This window comes from Panthera onca, chromosome X (assembly GCF_046562875.1).
Source record: "Panthera onca isolate mPanOnc1 chromosome X, mPanOnc1 haplotype 2, whole genome shotgun sequence".
In the NCBI taxonomy this organism is placed as follows: Eukaryota; Metazoa; Chordata; class Mammalia; order Carnivora; family Felidae; genus Panthera; species Panthera onca.
The window spans coordinates 106476969-106489148 of record NC_138357.1 but is presented as its reverse complement, the minus strand read 5'-3'; the positions used below and the strand labels follow the sequence as shown (position 1 = coordinate 106489148).

Genomic DNA, 12180 nt, shown 5'->3' with positions numbered 1-12180 from the left:
TCAGCTTAATTAGAAAAGACACTATGTAACTTTAAAACCGCCTAAGGCCCTAGAAGAGGCTCAGATCCCACAAGCATTTGAAATTTATCATATTCAAAATGAAACCAGAAATCACCCCTTCAAACCTCACCCCTTTCTATCTCTCCTATCCACCCTGAATCGGGGTCACATAAGGTAGACGACCAAATTCCTGGTGTTCCTTTTCTTTCTTTCACAGTCCTTGTCCAGTAAGTAGGTCAACAGCATTTCAGTCAGTCAACAGTGCATTCAGAACATCTCTTGAACCTGTGTTTCCACTGCCTTTAAGTTCAAGACTAGATCAGCACTTATCTGCAATATACTGATAACCATTTACTTAGTTCTTTCATTTATTCTCAACAAATCTTTACTGGGTGCCTATTCTGCACACTCTACCAAAAGCTGTAGTTATAAAGAATCAAAAGCTGTACCTCCTTTCAAGTAACTTACTCTTCATAAGAGGAAACTAGACACATAAAAAAATTATGACTGGTATTATATATATTGGCCGAACAGTCTTCTAGATAGAATGTGAGAGACTGTTCAAATTAAATTAGTTTCCAAACATTTAAACTTGCCTCCGTCCAACTTTTTTCCCACCCTGAGATTAATGATTATAAAGTGCGTATCCAATTCTTGCTTAAATTATTTAAGTATCTATGCATCACCTACTAGATGGAATCCAGCCTGCTCCCCATAAGTTTTAATGAGAAAGTAGCAGTTCTCAAAGTGTGTTTGGGGACGCTTTTGAGGGTGTGTGTGTCCCTGAGACCCTTTTAGTAAGTCTGAAAGGTCAAAATTATGTTCATGATAATCCAAACTGTTATTTACCTTTGTTGCCCTCATTCTTTCACAAATGTACAGTTGAGATTTCCAGACACTGTGATATTGCAAAATTGCAACAGATTGCTTGAAGAAGTACAAAGGAGAATCCAGAAGTTTTTTATTAAGCCAGACAATAAAAAAATACATGATATTGTGAAACAATGCCAATTGTCTCATTAAATTTGTTTTCCTTGGGAAAAATTAATTATCTTTTATAAAAATATATTATTTATGTTAGTATGTAATGAGTTTGTTATTCTTGTTTTAAATAAAGAAGTAATAGATATTTAAATATTTCTAAACTTTCATTTCTAGAATGGCAAATGTCAGATGTAAATCACATAAATACAAGTGCTTTGGGATTCTCAATAATTTTTAAGAATGCAAAGAGGTCCTGAGGGCAAAAAGTTTAACTGCTACAATAAAGCATTCCAAGTTCTACGCTGGCCTTGCCTCATACTGTTGCTTACACTTCCTCGGTTCTCCAATCATACCAAAGCTTTTCCATTTTCCTGAATCTATCATGATGTCTCCTCTCCCTCGTCAAAGACCGAGTGTTCATCTTCAACTGCTTCCCGTGTCTTCCCACCTTGCAGCATCCCACACAGAAAAGTGACGGAGGCAGAAGTAGGAGGAGGCAGAGGAGCTTGGACATGAATACAGAAGGACTCAGAAGAAAATTCATGTTAGGTGACTGTGTACTCCTCTGTTGTTCTTCCTTCAATGTTATGCTCAAATATCTTTCCTGGAGCCCATCTAAGCCCTATGTCTACCTCCAAACAGTCTCTCTTGTCATTCTACTTTCACAGGACCCTCAGTTAATAATTTCATTAATATACATTTTGCTATTTTAATTATTTGTTTATAATGGAGATTTTTCTAGGATATAGGATTTTTTTTCTCTCTTGATTCCAAACAGCATCTTGAAGTTTCTTGGCTTCCTAATCATTTGAACAGGTATTACTAAAATCTAGGAAGCACGTGCAAATGTAAGTTTTGCCAATACCTTATGAAATCTTCACAGAAACATTTCTACTAATCTTAGTATGCGCTTCACTTCATGATACTGGTTTACAAGTCTGTCCCTCGATGGGACGTTATTTCTATGAGTATAGAAAACGAGACAAGCCCGTTACATGAGGGAGGTAATATGGCATTTTAGAAATGACTGTCTCTTGAATCCCCAAACCCACTGAGGTAATCAGATAAAGGCTCCTCTTAGATTTCCACTTTCAGAATCATATTGATTCTGCCATATTGCTGGTCTGTAAGAGTGGTTATAGTAATGCCCTGGGGTATTCAAATGACTCTGGAAGGTTTCTTCTAAAAAATATTTCTCCTAGAGTAGGAAGTCCTCTTAGATTTAGGAAATAGCTTCTGGGAAAATTAAGCTTATCAGTCAGCCATGTCTTAGAGTGAGTTACTTTAATCTTTTAATCAAATTGCTTTTGCTTTAATAGCACAGATTATAGTGCTCTGGGTCATCCTGTCCTCCTAAGCTTCATATATACTTACAGGCCATAAGGTACTGAAGCAAAAGTGAACTCTAGTCCTCTCTGGTTGAACACACTTGCTGATCACAGCAAAAGTTGGCTCCACTGGGGCTTCCAGTCTGCTGACCATATCAAATTTGTCCTCTTTATCTTCCCTTGCCTTGTCCTTATTTCCCTTTTTTTTTAAAGAAATTCTGTGGTTCATTATAATAATTTCATTATGTAGAATCTAAGCTCCCTTGCACTTCCCCTCACTTTCCCTTATCCTCAACTAGCAAAAGAATTCATAAATTTTAGTTTGAATCCAAGTATCTGCCTACTCTACTCCTCGACTGTCTGAAATAGAGAAAAACAAATAACTATGCTGTCTCATTTTACCTTTACAGTATAAAACCACAGGTGAACCCACTCTGTTTACAGGGAACAATTCTTTATTCCTCTGCTGGACACTCTCCCATTCTTGGAGTTGACTATTGCACACCTTCTGCCTTAAAGATCAGCACAGCTTTAATCTTCCTCATTCATAGCTGACACCCTTCTTTCCTTATTCGCTGGGAGAACAGCAGCAATTAGAAGAGCATATGCACATTCTTCCACCACGAAATCTAACAACCCACTTGTCTCTGTCCTAAATGTTTTGTCTCTCCTCCTGTTACAATTTCTTCTACCTGTACATTGAATCCTACTCCTTCTCTCCGATTCAAGATCTCCCTCCTGAAAATTCTCCCATCTCCCCTGCATTAGCAGTTTTCACCCTACTACTAAGTCACTGTTACTAGCATATAACATTCTGTGATAAGTAAGGTTTAGAAAAAATTCTCTTGACTCCACTCCACCTTGGAGTTATCACTCCAGTTCTTTTCTCCTCTACGCAACAAAACTCCTGTTAAGAGTTGTCGCTACCCACTGTCTTCACTTCTTCCCTCTCCTTTCTCTCCCCAGACTTCCGGGGTCAAGCATTTGTTCTCACAAATGTTATAAATCAGTTCTAACAAGTTACTGTCACCACCCTGTTACCAAATCCGATGGTTACTTCTTAGGCCTTATCTTAATCTGTCACAGTCGATCACTCCCTCCCCTGTGAAATAGTTTCTACACTTTCTTCATATTTTCAAGTTTCCTCCTGCAAAACTATTCACGTCTTTGGCTCCATATGGTTGGATTCTCTTCTTCTTCCTAAAATAAATATTCCAGTGCCCAATCCTCTGATCTTTGCTCTTTTCTCTGTCTACTCACTCCCTAGGTGATTTCCTTTATTCCCAGTGGCTAATGACTTCCAACTTTGTTTCTATATTTATAATCTCTCCTGTAAACTTCAGACATCTGTTTCCAATTGTCAACTCATTTTTTTTCTCAATGTTTATTGGGTATTTTTATATTTGTCATAAATAAAACAAAACTCTTGATTCATCTATTCCCATCTCTCTAGTCCTCATTTCAGTTCAATTTCACCACCATTCACTTATTGTTCCTAGTAAACACTTGGGAGTTATCGCTGACTCTTATGTACCCTCCAGAAACTGGATAGTTTACATTTGCCCATCCAGATTTGTTCTTGTCCCCTTTTTAAAAAAAATGTTTTAATTAAACAAATATTTTATTTATGTGGGGGTTTTTTTAGTAAGAACACCTAATATAAGATATACTCTTTTGACAAAATTTTAAGTGCCCTATACAGCTTTGTTAACTGTAGATCCAATGTTGTACACCAGATCTCTAGAACTTCCCATTGCATTTCCATATGAATTTGAGGTTTGGCTTTTCCATTTCAGAAAAAAATTGACTGCTGGAATTTTGATAGGGATTTCATTGAATCTATAGATCTCTTTAAGTAGTACAGATATTTTAACAATATTAAATATTTCAATCTATTGACATGGGATGTCTTTCCATTTATTTGTGTCTTTAATTTATTTTACCAATGTTTTGTAGTCTTCATTGTACAAGTCCTTTACTTTCTTGGTTAAATTTATTATTAAGTATTTTGTTCTTTTTGGTGCTAATGTAAATGGGATTATTTTCTTAATTTCCTTTTTAAATAGTTCATTGTTAGTTACCCTGATACCAAATCCAGACAAATACAGTAGAAGAACACGGTAGGCCAAAATTCCTATTCTGCATGAAGATGGATGCAAAAATCTTCTACAAAGAACTAGGAAACCAAATTCAATAGCACATAAATCTTGATCATCTGGGATTTATCCCTGGAATGCAAGAATGGTTCAACATCAACAAATTCAATGTGATACATCACATTAACAGAATGAAGGATAAAAATCACATGATCATCACAATAGATGCAAAAACTTTTTGATAAAATTCAATACCCTTTCATGACAAAAACACTTTTAACAAACTAGGCATAGAAGAAATTGGCCTCAACATAATAAAGGCCATATATGAAAGGCCCACAGCTAACACCATACTCAATGATGAAAACTTGGAAGATTTCCCTCTAAGATGAGGAAAAAGGCAAGGATGCATGCTTTAGATACTTGTATTCTACATAAGACTTGACCTCTTAGAGAAATTAGGCAGGAAAAAAATAAATAAAAGGCATCAAAATTGGATAGGAAAAAGTAAAATTATCTGTTTGTAGATGATATGATTTAATAAATGGAAAATTCTAAAGACTCCACATGTACACACTCTCCCTCCCCCCTCTCTCCCTCTCTCTCTCTCTCTCTCACTCACACGCGCACACACACACACACACACACACACACACACACACTCACAGACACACATGCACACATACACTGTTAAAACTAATAAATTCAGTAAAGCTACAGGAGACAAAGTCCTACCTTCTCCATAAGACTCGGTAGGAAATACAAGCAGGAGAGTAGGAGGAGAATAAATCTGCAGAATTTGTTTCCCTGGCTCCCTCCTTATGGGTTCACTGAGGGATTACTAATGACAGCTCCCATCAGGTCACACTTTCCACACTGCTCTCTCTGTCTCAGGTTTTTGATAACTGCTCTTTCTCCTCCCTACCTTTAGGCCTTACAGGTATAATAGCTCCCTGTTCACAATAGTCCTGAGGTCCTGATCTTTTCCTTATGATTTCCCAACAGCCTTCTCTCACTTTTGTAAAAATCCCGCTTATTGAACTGCTTCAGATTGTCCAAATGATATGTGTTTCTTGCCAGTAGCCTGATTACTCTACCTCACGCTCACATTCAACTCATCAATAAATGCTATAATTTCCATTTTCTAAGTATATTCCAAAGCTAACCAATTTTCACCACCTGCACTATCCACACCCTGGTTTAAGCCACCTTAATTTCTCACCTGCATTACAGCAACAGTTGGGTACTTCTGCTCTCTCTTCCCACACCATTGTATTTTGACAGCAACCAGTACCATCTTTTTAAAAAGTAAGTAAGATAATGCCATTACCCTGCTCACGAGCTTCTAAACAGTTTCCAGTACACACACAGAATAAAATAAATATTAAAATTCCTTATGACAAACAACAAAGCTCTGTTCAGTTGGCCTTTGCTTCCTTTTGTCCCATTGCTGACACTGTCCCTAATGCTTACTTACTTATATTGTTTCAGTCACAGTGGCCTCCTTGAGGTTCCATGAACATTCATATTTTGCTACTTTATTTATTTTTGTGCTACTATCTTAAAGCATTTGTACTCGATGTCATTCTACAGAGAACGTTATTATCTTAGATATTTGCATGCTCCATTTCTCTTTTCATCCAGCCTTCTACTTAAATGTCATCCCATTAAAAAAAAAAAAGGACTTTCCCTGAACACACTAACTAAAATAACAACTTGCAGTCTATATCTACTTACACACCTTTATGTCTGTCCATAATATTCATCACGGCCTCATATGATGTATGTATGTATTGACTTGTCTATTGTCACTTTTTCCCACTATATTACACACTCCATGAGTGAAGGGATTACCCCTTTTATTCAGCCCTTGTAATAACAGGACCCAGAACATTACATTGTGCATAGAAGTTCTAATAGATTTTTGGTGAATCAATGGGAGTGAAAATAAACTAAATGGATTAATTAAATTAAAAGCAAACTTAAAAGAAAGCTTAAATGGAAAGCCAATTCATAGTCAAAGTTTGCTTAATGAGCATGTAGAAAAAAAAAGTCAGATTAATACAATAGCATCAGGCTAAAACAACCTGATTCGACCTCTAACACTTGAACTGTTCCTTATAATGGGACAAAGACATTTCCTAGACCAATTAATAAAGATTCCTCCCATGGATAATGCCAGGATGGGAATACTAGGGTTTGATGCTCTAGTTTTCCTGTTTTTGTGCCCCATGGTCAGGCAAGAGACCTTCTTAATGAACATTATCTCTTAAAAAAAAACCAAAAACCTCCTATGCAATACATCAAACTTAGAAAAGGATATATAAATGTATATGCCAGGCAATAAGTAATAAAAGGAATAACAACAAGCCATAAATATTACCAAGAATTTTTGAAGTTCCCTCTCTACCAGATTTTAACTTCTTCCTCTCCTGTAAAGGTAATATTTATCCTGAAGTTTGAGTCAATTATTTTCTTGCCTTTTAAAATAGAAGATCTTTATAGATCTGCACAAAAATGAAATTATTGACTATTCTTTCACTTGTGTGTCCACTCATCATTCTAAGATTCATCCATGATGATGTATTTATTCATTAATCTTCACCTTTGTACATTATACCATTAATAGGAATATATGCCTATTTATTTATGCATGTTTCTCTTGATGGGCTTTTGGGTGGCTTCCTGGTTGTTGTGCTACTCTTTACAAACTGCTCTGAATATTCTTTTACGTGTCTTTCCATTACTACCACCTTGGAACCATTCTCTTTCTTTAGGAGACTTTATACTTCTATGTTTAATCAATTTTGCATTGATCTTGCAATTACTCTGAGGGAAATCTTGTTTTCCTCATTCCGGCATTCTTAGTCAGCAGTTTACTGTAGCCCTTTGAAAATTTACTGACATTACCTTAGATAATTCACTTGGAGAGGCTCTGAACTTAACACGGCCTTGCCAATTAACTGTCTCTGAGGAGCTGTTTTCTTTTCCTAAAAGCACCCTAAGAAGTCTCTGAAATATTTGAGGAGACATTTAAAATGTTTTGATAGTTCTGACATCACAAAATATTTTTTTTCTTTCATTAAATTGTGTTGATATTCCCTAACTATCCTAGATTGAATTAACTCAAAATAAATATATAGAGTCTCTGGTGAAAAAAGAAAAAAATTGTGCTTCTGTCTCACAGTGGTGAAGCCGTTACTCATTTCAATGTCTACTTTAAATTAACCAGTTGATTTCGGCCTTGATTACATTGTTGGACTAAATTACTCTTCTCACTAAGAAAGCCTGCCAGATGTGACAAATAAAAATACAGGACACAGTTAAACTTGCATTTCAGATAAAAAAACAATGAGTACTTTTGGTAGATGTATGTCCAATGCGGTATTTGGGATCTACCCATACTAAAAAGTATTTTTAACTCTAAAATGCAATCAACTAGGCAATGTTTATTTTATTTATGCCATTTCTACCAATTAGAGCTGTCAAGTTTTCCGTAAAGCTGTTTGATTTGCTGGAGATATTTTGTGTACGTCATAAACTGACCAGCCGTGCGGACCTTGGCAATCTTTGACTGTGTTTGTCTATTTCTTCATTTCATACTGTACGTTCTCTTCAAGCGAAGCACTGAGAGTCTTAGAGTAACTGTTCTGCCTAAGGTTTATCATTTTTGCTGATAATTCTCTAAGAATGTTTTTCAAAGTGCAACATGTTTCCGTCTTCAAAAGAACAGAACGTAGTGGGCGAGACAGCTGTGGGGTTGGGGCTGAAGGTCCGGAAAAGGCTGAGCAGTCCTGAGATACCGCGATATTAGACAGTATGAAGTGTCTTCTGAACCTCGTCAGCTCCCATACTTCCAAAGGCTTCAGCAGGGTAATCGCCCCCTCCCACTTTGGCCTGCGGCGGTGGCGGCGTTGGCATCTCCGCCCGAGCCCTCGAGACTTTTCTCTGGCCCGGCCGGGGCAGCCCTGCTCCCTTCCTCGGACTTTTGGGACTTTCAACCGCTCCAGACCGGCTGCAGTCATCATCTTTGAAGATGTCTGATAACGGGGGCTGCACAGATTGCCTGCAAGACTCAGAGAGAGGCCTGCTCAGTAGCCCCGAGGAGCGGTCTGAGGTAGACGCCAGCGGGGAGACATCTTCCGACCCTGCGCTGAGCTTGAATATGACCGGAGATGGTGGCGTCCCCAGCCCAGAAAGTCAAGGCACTGGTGCAGAAAGTTCAAGTGAAGACATCAACTTGGAAAGCACGGTAGATTCCGACCGATTCTTCATCTGTGAGGAAAACCTACTCCAGTCGGACCCAGGAGAAGAGGGTTCGCTAGGAGAGGACGAACACGAGGACCAGGGAGAGGAAGAAGCGGCAGGAGAACGGCCCCAGGTACAGTGCCCCGAAGCTCACCCTGATCGGTGTTTATCCGCTGAGGATCGGGCCCTGGAGGACTGGGTGTCCTCCGAAACCTCTGCCTTGCCCCGCCCTCGCTGGCAAGTCCTTTCTGCTCTCCGCCAGCGGCAGCTGGGTTCCAGTGCCCGCTTTGTATATGAGGCCTGTGGGGCAAGGGCCTTTGTGCAGCGTTTCCACCTGCTCTCTCAGCTTCAAGGCCATAACGGTTGTGTCAATACGGTGCACTTTAACCAGCGTGGCACCTGGCTGGCCAGTAGCAGCGATGATCTGAGAGTGATAGTGTGGGATTGGGTGCGTGAGCAGCCAATACTCGGGTTTGCGAGTGGCCACAAAAATAATGTCTTTCAAGCCAAGTTCCTACCCAATTGCGGTGATTCCACACTGGCCATGTGTGGCCGTGACGGGCAGATACGCATAGCGGAGCTATCTGCCATACCACACTGCAAGAATACTAAGCGTGTGGCCCAGCACAGGGGAGCCTCCCACAAGTTGGCCCTGGTGCCAGACTCCCCTTTTGAGTTCCTCAGTTCAGGCGAAGACGCGGTTGTTTTTGCCATTGACCTCAGACAAGACCGCCCGGCTTCCAGAGTGGTGGTAACCAAGGAGAGGGAGAAGAGAGTGGGGCTGTATACAATATACGTGAATCCTGCCAATACTTACCAGTTTGCAGTGGGTGGAAGAGATCAGTTTGTAAGAATTTATGACCAGAGGAAAATTGACAACAACGAGAACAATGGAGTACTCAAGAAATTCTGTCCTCATCACCTAGTCAGCTGTGATTCCAAAGTAAGCATCACCTGCCTGGTGTACAGCCACGATGGCACAGAGCTCCTGGCCAGTTATAATGATGAAGATATTTATCTCTTCAACTCCTCTGAAGGAGACGGAGCCCAGTATGCTAAGAGATACAAGGGGCACAGAAATAATGCCACAATCAAAGGTGTCAATTTCTATGGCCCCAGAAGTGAGTTTGTGGTGAGCGGCAGTGATTGCGGCCACATCTTCCTCTGGGAGAAATCATCCTGCCAGATTGTTCAGTTCATGGAAGGGGACAGGGGAGGCACCATAAACTGTCTTCAGCCCCATCCTCACCTACCTGTGATGGCGACCAGTGGCCTAGATCATGATGCCAAGATCTGGGCACCCACAGCTAAAGCTACCAATGACCTGGTCGGCTTAGAGTATACGATGAAGAGGAACAAGCAAGAACGAGACGAAGATCGCCTGCACCACACTGACCTGTTTGATAGCCACATGCTTTGGTTCCTGATGCGTCACCTGACACAGAGAGGTCTTCACCAGCACTGGGGAGCTCCTGGAGCTGAAGTCATGGATGCAGAGTCGGATACGTCTTCCAGTAGCTCCAATTCATCTGAGGAGGAAGAGAACCAAGACCATGTGCAGTGCCTGCCATCCTGAAGGCCTCATGCCTGCTCCAGCTAGATAGTGTCTCTGTAGGCTAGACTTTAAGTTTAAAATTGAGTTCAACTAATAAATTTTCCTCTTGTCTTCTATTTTCCATAATAAAAACTTTCTCTTCTATCTCTTTACATTCTTCCTCCTCCACTCCTTTCCTCTCACTTGGTTTCTTTACTCCTCCCTCTTTACCCATTATATCTCTGCATAAGAAAATACGTAAGTTTTTTTTTTTTTTTGCCTCTTTTCCTATGTTTTCTTATGGGTAATCTCTTATAACTGACTTTTAAAGGTTCCTAATAATGGTTAAAAATAATTAATAGCTTTATTGAATCTTTCTTCTTATTTCTAGTTAAAAATAATTAATAGCTTTATTGAATCTGTCCTCTTATTTCTGACACTCTGAAAACTATCACCTTTTTTTTCATATTTAGCAGTTTAAGGTTAATTTCTTCAGTTGAACTGAAAATTTCAGAAATGTGTTTATTCTTTGGAAGTAAAGTAAAATAAAGCAAACCATGGTCCTGTTCCTTGAATGCAGACACTTGGCCATACACAAACACCCATGCACACACACACACAGACTCTGTCACAGAAAAGGACAAGGGGAGAAAAGGTGCATAGGTAAATTCCTAACAAGATAATTCATGCTTCTGGAATAAACATTTGGAGTTATTAACATTTTCTGAATCCCTATGTTAATATTGATTAATTTGAGCAGACAAAGGTTGGTAAAAGTAAACTTAATCACATGGCATTGTTTACTCTGCACTCTCAATTCTCTTGAAGTTACAGGGCTGAGAACTCCCACAGGATTGCCTTCCAGGAAATCCTCTTGGGACAACCATTTGTAAGATACCAGCCAGAAATATACGGATTCCTAATATTTGAGAATATATATTTGAACTGACTTTAAGAGCAACTTAATGTTGCAAAAAAGAGTTTATCCCTACAGATATAAACCGTTTGATACCATTGGAAGAAAAATCCCATTAGACATCCATGAATTGCTAAAAATTCTCTTCACCTGCTTGTACGAGGTTACATTGCTTTTAAAAATATTTTGTTTTAAGCCTTATTTAATGTAAATTTTGGGTGCTGGATGTTCAATTACTGTTCAATAATAATATTCATTTTTGTTTTACACCAGTAATTTGTGTAAGTTACCCCCAACACTCCTTCTTTCCTTTGATAATACTCCTTAAAGTGGATATTATCTCTGGCCCCTTGAGAATAGGTTGAGACATTTACATAATGAAATTAGACTTTGGAATGGAAAGTAACTTGGCCAAAATTCCTGTTCACTGAGATTCAAAGTCAGGAACAACTGCCTTGGGATCTGGGAAGCTGGGGCAGCCCCTACTAAGCTCTGCTGTAAGGAAAGAACCTTAAAAGTCCTCAAAGAACCTAATGAGTCTGAACTTAAGCACTGTGGTTTAAAACAGGATATAAAGAAACAAAATTATAAACTAGTTTATATATTTGGGGCAAACCCTGCACAATTGGGTAGGATTAATACTAGCAACAACATCAACAAAATATTGAAAAACACTTGGAGTTTCTAGTGACCTTGAGTGGCAGTGAGAACAATGGCAAGAGCAGATTAATTATCCAGGGTTGGTTTTTTTTTTTTCACTTCCTGTTGGAAGCAGATCTGTGGGTGGGAGCGGTGAGGAGGTGCGGGGAGGGGGGTGTGGGAAGAGAGTACTGGTGGGGGGGGTGTGCAGGGTGGGGGGAGATGGGTGCAGGGGAGCCTGGTACTGGGAACTGAAACTTTCTTCAGAGTTCCCTGCATCATTCGGAGATTTTTGTGCTACATGAGACATTTGAAGAGAGATTTGGAAGGCAAAGGTAAGGTAGTAGTTATATATTTTTTTATGCTCAGAAAGTAGAGGTAGGTGCACATTGTCACTGATCTGCTGGCTTACCTTACCATGAGGCAGCTGCAGGG

The 12180-nt window shown here is 39.4% G+C and overlaps 1 pseudogene; it reads left to right on the top strand.

Moving 5' to 3' along the window:
• Window positions 1–8090: 8090 nt before the first annotated feature.
• On the top strand, window positions 8091–10910 carry LOC145713620 (DDB1- and CUL4-associated factor 8 pseudogene; annotated as a pseudogene).
• The last annotated feature ends 1270 nt before the right edge of the window (window positions 10911–12180 follow it).